A 6,618-nucleotide genomic window follows, 5' to 3' on the forward strand; every position below is an offset into this window, starting at 1 on the left:
ATTCCAAAGAAAAACAAAATTCCTTATCTCATAGACAATCAAAAATTACATGTATCCAAGCAAAAGTACACACATGTTCAGTTGTTCAAAAAAAAAATCCATGTCTCATCGATATTCACAGAGATTGCATGTATCCAAGTAACACACACACACCTTTCATTATTCCAAAGAAAAACAAAATTCCTTATCTCATAGATATTCAGAGATTACATGTACCCAAACAACATACATACATGTTCAGCTGTAAAATATTAACTACATTTCTATGACAAATACATTTTTTAAAACACCAAGAACACTATATACAGTTAATACAGAATTCTAAAGATAATCTAACAGTTGCAAAGTTTTTATTAAGTCTTCACTTTAGATGCTGTCATTTCAAATAAGATAAACAGTCAAGAGTCTCATATATACGCTCTAATTCTGCAATCTTAAGTTGTGACCATATTAGCTGGCTTGCAAACAAAAAGCCAACTATTTTAAGAATGTTTTAAATGAACATGTTGAAAACCCCAGGGATAGATAAACCCTGAGAATGTACAAACATGAGCATTTACAACTATCACAGCAGTGGCTGAAGATCACTGACAACGTTCTTCTGACATGAGATCTCAAACTGGAGTTCAAAATATACGGTTTTAACAAAAATATATGCACACTCACAATTTTTCCACCAATTTGTGTCAACCACTTGAAAAAAAACAATAGACAGCAGGAAGCCATGTTTAGCTATTTCAGTTAATATTCACAATTACAGTGTCTACACCTCAAAACACAGCATCACTAATGAAGCCCCAAACTAATTTATACTGAAATTAAAATTCTCTACACCAAGTAAATCTTATTTCCTCAAACTAGTAAATTATTCAATTTTTAATAATAACCTCTGGCCTGTGTATATGTATCTCAACTAAAACTTCAAGATTTGGGGAGGAGCAAATCTTGCCAGGATCACCTGCTCTACTTCTATTCCTCCATGAGCACTTAGAAACCTGGAGGAGGTTGAGGTGGGGGTTGGGGACCCTGGACACTTGCAGCGGCTGCCTGCTGGGCAGCTTTCTCCTTTAATACTATCCAGTCAAATACGTAGTCATAATGGTAGTTCAGCTTTCTGAAAAGAAGCCGGAAGAGCTGCCTCAGATATATGTAATCTGGGACTTCTTCAAAGCGCAGCCCACGACAATAGTTTAAATACGTGCTAAATTCTGTAGGGAACCCCTTACATAAGACTTCAACAGGAGTGGACATCTTCTTTTCACTAATCTTTTCGTATTTTTGCTTCTTTGTGGCAGCCTTTAGTCCCTGCCAAGGCAGGCTGGCTCTATTAAAATACATCAAAACATAGCCCAACGACTCCATATCATCTCTGCGACTTTGCTCAATACCAAGATGTGCATTGATGCTAGCATATCGAGCAGTGCCAGCAAAACTTTTATCTTCTCTGTATGGTATGTGCTTCCTGGTCCTGCTGTCTCTATACTTTTTGGCCAAACCAAAATCAATTAGGAATAACTGGTTTAACCCTAGGAAGGATGGCCCCTGTAAAGTACCAGCAGCCATTTCTCTTTTCCTCTTACCCATTGGGGTTTCTAAACACTTAGTACAATGGCACCCAATACCCATCAGGAAGTTATCTGGCTTAATATCTCTATGTATAAAATTTTTTGAATGCACATATTCAATTCTACTGATCATCTGGTCAGCTAGCATAAGTATAGTTTTCATTGTAAATCTTCTTGAACAGTAATTGAAGAGATCTTCTAGACTGGGTCCAAGAAGATCCATGACTAGAGCATTGTAGTCTTTTTCCTGACCATACCAACGGATTTGGGGGACGCCAACCCCACCTTGAAGAATCTTATAGAGCTGGCTCTCGTACAGCAACTGGGGGTGCTTGGCCTTCTGTGATTCAAGCTTCACTGCCAGCTCTTCGCCATTGGTGATGTTGATCGCTAGATAAATGTCTCCGAAGGAGCCGCGCCCGATCTTTCGCACCAGCTTGTACTTCCCTCCCACAATGAAGTCGGCATTCGAAGTGGCAATGGACGCGCTGTTGTTCTCCATACCGAGTGACTAAAATGGAGGCCGAGACGGAGCCCAACACAGCTGAGGAGATGGAGATCTCTGGGGCTGATCCACGCGGGAAGGCTGTGAGGAAGGCGGCAAGAAACCGGAAAAAAAATGGTTCTTTTTTAGTACTAAAAGACCCAGAATGAGTTAAGGGGAACCTAAAATCACCACCCCTCCATAAGGCTGGACTTTGAGGGCGCCACGTCCATGCCTCAGTCTGAGGGTGTTCTCGCGATATTTCAGCGTAGCCACTTGTACGAGGAAAACTCACTTCACTGTGAAGTCCGACAAAAAAGAAAGACACAACCCCCTCCCATCCCTTGGCACTTCATTCACTCCAGTGTTGCTTCTACCTTAGTCGTGGCCAAAACAAAACCTGAAATACACCTGACCACACACAGTTATTATCTAGCCTCCTCAGTTCTTCCTCAATGCGTAGACGTAGTGAGCCAAAAGATATTTTCCAATGCCTCTGAGAGGCCGTAAATGAAATAAAGAAAAACTAAATGAGAACCGTACCAAATCTGAAGAATAACCAAGCAGAACAGGAAAGCTGAGGGCAGTAAGATCCGAGGTAATACCACGAGTCCAGGCACCTGACGCGAGCGGAGACCCTGAGGCAAGCAGAGCCGTCCACTGGCGGAAAGAAAGTGGGAAAAGTGAAAGGGATATCACAAGATATCGCGTGCACACGCAGGCTTGATATTCCACCAATCACACCGTGCAGCACACTTTTCACCAATCAGAAATTGCATTGCTCGAGAATATTTGCATGAAATGGTCAGAGCTTGCCCCCCAACCCCTACCTTCCCCCCCCCATAGCCACTCTCCCAAGATGCACTTCGCTTTTATCCGCTCAGATGTTCTAGAACCGTCTATATCTCTGTTGCTGTCCGGAATCTGAAAAATAATATGCAAGCTGTAAAGCAATAGCTTCATAGATATCGCGGTCAATTGGATGCTGTATTTATATTTAATAGTTAAAATGCTTGATAGTTAATATAAGACACATATTTATAAACACGCCACATTTAATTGGACATGCAAATATTTTTAAAGATTTAAATTTTTTTTTTTTATACAGAACCGGGGTATAGGCCAGAGGTGCAGGGACGGCGAGAGGCTTCACCAGAGAGAGTGGGGAGCAGAACAGGCAGATCGACGAAGTACACTGCTGAGGGGAGCAGCAGGCGGGCCAGGAAAGGTCTGCCGCGCCACTTGGATCTCCTCCGGGGCGGGGATCGAACTCCTACTAAAACGGCTGCCGGCCAGCTTGCAGTGCTGCGTCCTTACCTGTTGCACCATCAGGGAGGGCCTGGACATGAAAATTTAAATGAATTATGCCAATGCCTTCTGTCTCTTCCATCTTTATTAGGTAAGTTCATTTCAGACTTATTTATAAATTAATTCTTTCTTAAAGCTAGTGCGGCTTGGCCTCAAGAATCAGTGTAGAATTGTAGAGTTACCTAAGAGTAAATTTTGAAAGGAGATGGATAATGGAAAGGTTTTTATCATTTCTCTGTGACTTATTAAGGGATTAAATACTCAAGTAGCTATTTTTTAAACTTAATTATGTAGCTAAATACCAAGCATCTAGTTTATGACTAGATCAAAAAGAAAGAAAAGACTGAAATTTTTTAAAAAGTGGTTAAAACGCTGAACTCTTTTAGAGAACTATTTTCTTCTGTGGGAGAAGTGGGGAGTGTGTCATTAGCTAAAAGGATGCCAGTGGCTGAAAATTTAATAAGTTCGTGATGAAGCAGTGTCAAAAGAGAATCCTGCTTTGCTTTCCTAGCAATTTTTTAAAGATTTATTTATTTATGCATACAGAACTGGGGTACAGGCCAGAGGTGCAGGGGTGGTGAGAGGATTCATCGGAGACAGAGTGGGGAGCAGAACGACGACGAAGTAAACTGCTGAGGGGAGCAGCGGGCGGGTCAGGAGAGGTCTGCCGCGCCTCGTGGATCATCTCCAGGGCAGGCGGGAATCGAACTCTCACAGAAGTGGCTTTAGCTTCTCAGTGCTGTGCTTTAACCCGCTGCACCACCAGAAAGGGCCTCTTTTCCTGGCATTTTTAAAAAAAATACTGTATTTTAAGAATTTACAATTGCACCCAAAAGTATAAACTCTGGTGCAAGCCTAAACTGTAATCAGTATTTTTCTTCTCTAAAAAACATCAGTGAATCAGTGGAAAATATAACTCCTTTTCCTGTGTACTGTTCCTAATTATAAAGGCCATTATTACTCAAGCTGACTGAATGTGTGCAAGTGTCCCTGGAAGAGAAGATAAAGCATATCCAGGCCAACTTGAATTGGGCTTTGGTTGTTACCATATCAATTATGTAATGAAGAAGAGCCTTGAGACTATAAAATGTAATCCTGTAATTTATATCCACCTACAAATCCTACTTCACTATCCTTGGCCTCAGAAGTAAAAACTTTGTTGTTTTGTTTTAAAGCTAATTCAAGATTTGTTTTCTTGAAAGAGGAATAGTCCATAAAACAAATGTAGAAAAAAAGAGAATACAATGCGAAATTTATCTTATCAGCATTTTCCAAGGAATCGTAATCATTACCAGGAGAATTGGAATTTAAAATCTCAATTGTGGAATTCCATTAGCCTTCTCCCCAAATTTCTTTACTTTTCTTTGTGATTCTATAAAATCTCCAGTAGCTTTTGTGAGCCTTCAGTCAGTCATTCATTTTCTCCTCATACATTTATTTTCAACCAACATCCACTGAGTATTTACCACAAGCCCTGCAGTATGTTAGTTACTGGGGATGTAACAATGAGCAAACTAAACTTACCCCCTGCTCTCATGAAGCATTTAAGCAAGGGAGACAAACAAAAACTTAATATATATATATTTGGGCCCTCCCTGGTGGCGCAGTGGGTTAAAGCTCAGCACTGCAAGCTAGCTGCAACAACTTCAGTGCGATTTCGATCGTGGTGGGGGGGTGGGGGGGAGGTGACCCACATGGCGAGGCAGACCTCTCCTGATCTGTGGGCTGCTACCCTCAGTAGTGTGCTACGTTGATCAGCCTGTTCAGCTCCCCACTCTGCCACTGTCTCTGGTGAATCCTCTCATCGTCCCTGTACCTCTGGCCTGTACCCCAGCTCTGTATGCATAAATAAATCTTAACACACACACACACACACACATATAGATAGATAGATTTTTTTCAAGTTTAATGTTACTGCTATGAAGGAAAAGGATGGATGCCTTGAGAATTATCTTTGGGAGGAAACACATGTAGTCTGGGAGGGAAAGCAGAAAAGATTTCCTCAATGATTTAACATTTCAGATGAAATTTAAATACTTAGCACTTAGTCATACAAAGAGGGTGTTAAGGGACAGAGAGCAGTAAGGTGCAAATGAGTAGTAAATGTGAAGATTCAGGATGGAAAGAGCTTGGAGAGGTTAAGGAATTGAACAGCTGGTGTGTTTGGAATAGAGTGAGTTTAGGGGAGTGTGACTAGAATTTAAGTTTGGAAACCTAGGCTGGAACAATGTTGAACTTAGTAGGCTAAGGTTAGGATGTTTTGGTGAAGAATATGTATTAGGAGGCAAAAATGAGAACAGGGAGACAGTTAGTAGGCTATTGAAATATCCCAGGCTAGTTATTATTCTACAAGTTATCCTAAAGAAACTTCATTGATTTCTTTTTGCTTTTCTAATTAGAAAAAGAGACACAGAGACATGTTTCAAGCAGGAAACGTTAACAATGCAGGAAACTTTAACAATACAGAAAAGCTCTTTAAAGATAACGCAAAAAAAAAAAAAGAAAAAAGAAAAGAAAACCTGTAAGCCAACCAACCACAAATAATCATTCTTACCTTTTTTAGTGCCTTTTATCAACCTTTTTGTTTTCAACGCATAGCATAGCTATCATTTTTTCCCCAAGTACAATAATATTTCACAAAGTAGCTTTAAACCTACTTTCTTTTAGAGTTTCCTTTTTACCTTTTGTTTCTGGGAATTCTATTGAATCGTAATTATATATATATATATATTAAAGAATAAGTATTCTGTAATTATTAGGTACAGAATTCTATATGTATCAACTCTTATTATTGTGTTATTCAAAATTTCCATATTCTTGTTATTTTTTTGTTCTTCATCTATCAATATGGAGAGGAATAGTAAAACTTACCACTTATTACAGATTTGTTAGTTTCTCCCTGTAATATTGCCAATTTTGTTGTATATATTTTGAAAACATATTTAGGTGCAGAGAGAGTTAGAATTGTTATATTTTCCTAGTGACTTATTCCTCTTATCAATATGTTATGATGATCTTTACCCCAATAATATTTGTTACTCTAAGGTATGTTTTGTTTAACACTAACATAACTACATCAGTGTTGATTAATATTTGCCTGCCATATCTTTCCTCATCACTTTTCATGCATTTATGTTTTAAGTATAACTTAGATGAACAGATTTAGCTAAAAGCTATATTTAAATTCACATGTTGTAGTCAGCCACATTTATTGTGATTAATGATACATTTGGATTTATTTACATTACCTTATGATGGAAT

The 6,618-nt window shown here is 39.2% G+C and overlaps 1 pseudogene; it reads right to left on the reverse strand.

The window, feature by feature from the left end:
- Positions 1-987: 987 nt before the first annotated feature.
- LOC101631282 lies at positions 988-2,067 on the reverse strand (annotated as a pseudogene).
- Positions 2,068-6,618: the final 4,551 nt, after the last annotated feature.

Source organism: Condylura cristata, unplaced genomic scaffold, assembly GCF_000260355.1.
Source record: "Condylura cristata isolate star-nosed mole 26May11 unplaced genomic scaffold, ConCri1.0 scaffold00019, whole genome shotgun sequence".
NCBI lineage: Eukaryota > Metazoa > Chordata > Mammalia > Eulipotyphla > Talpidae > Condylura > Condylura cristata.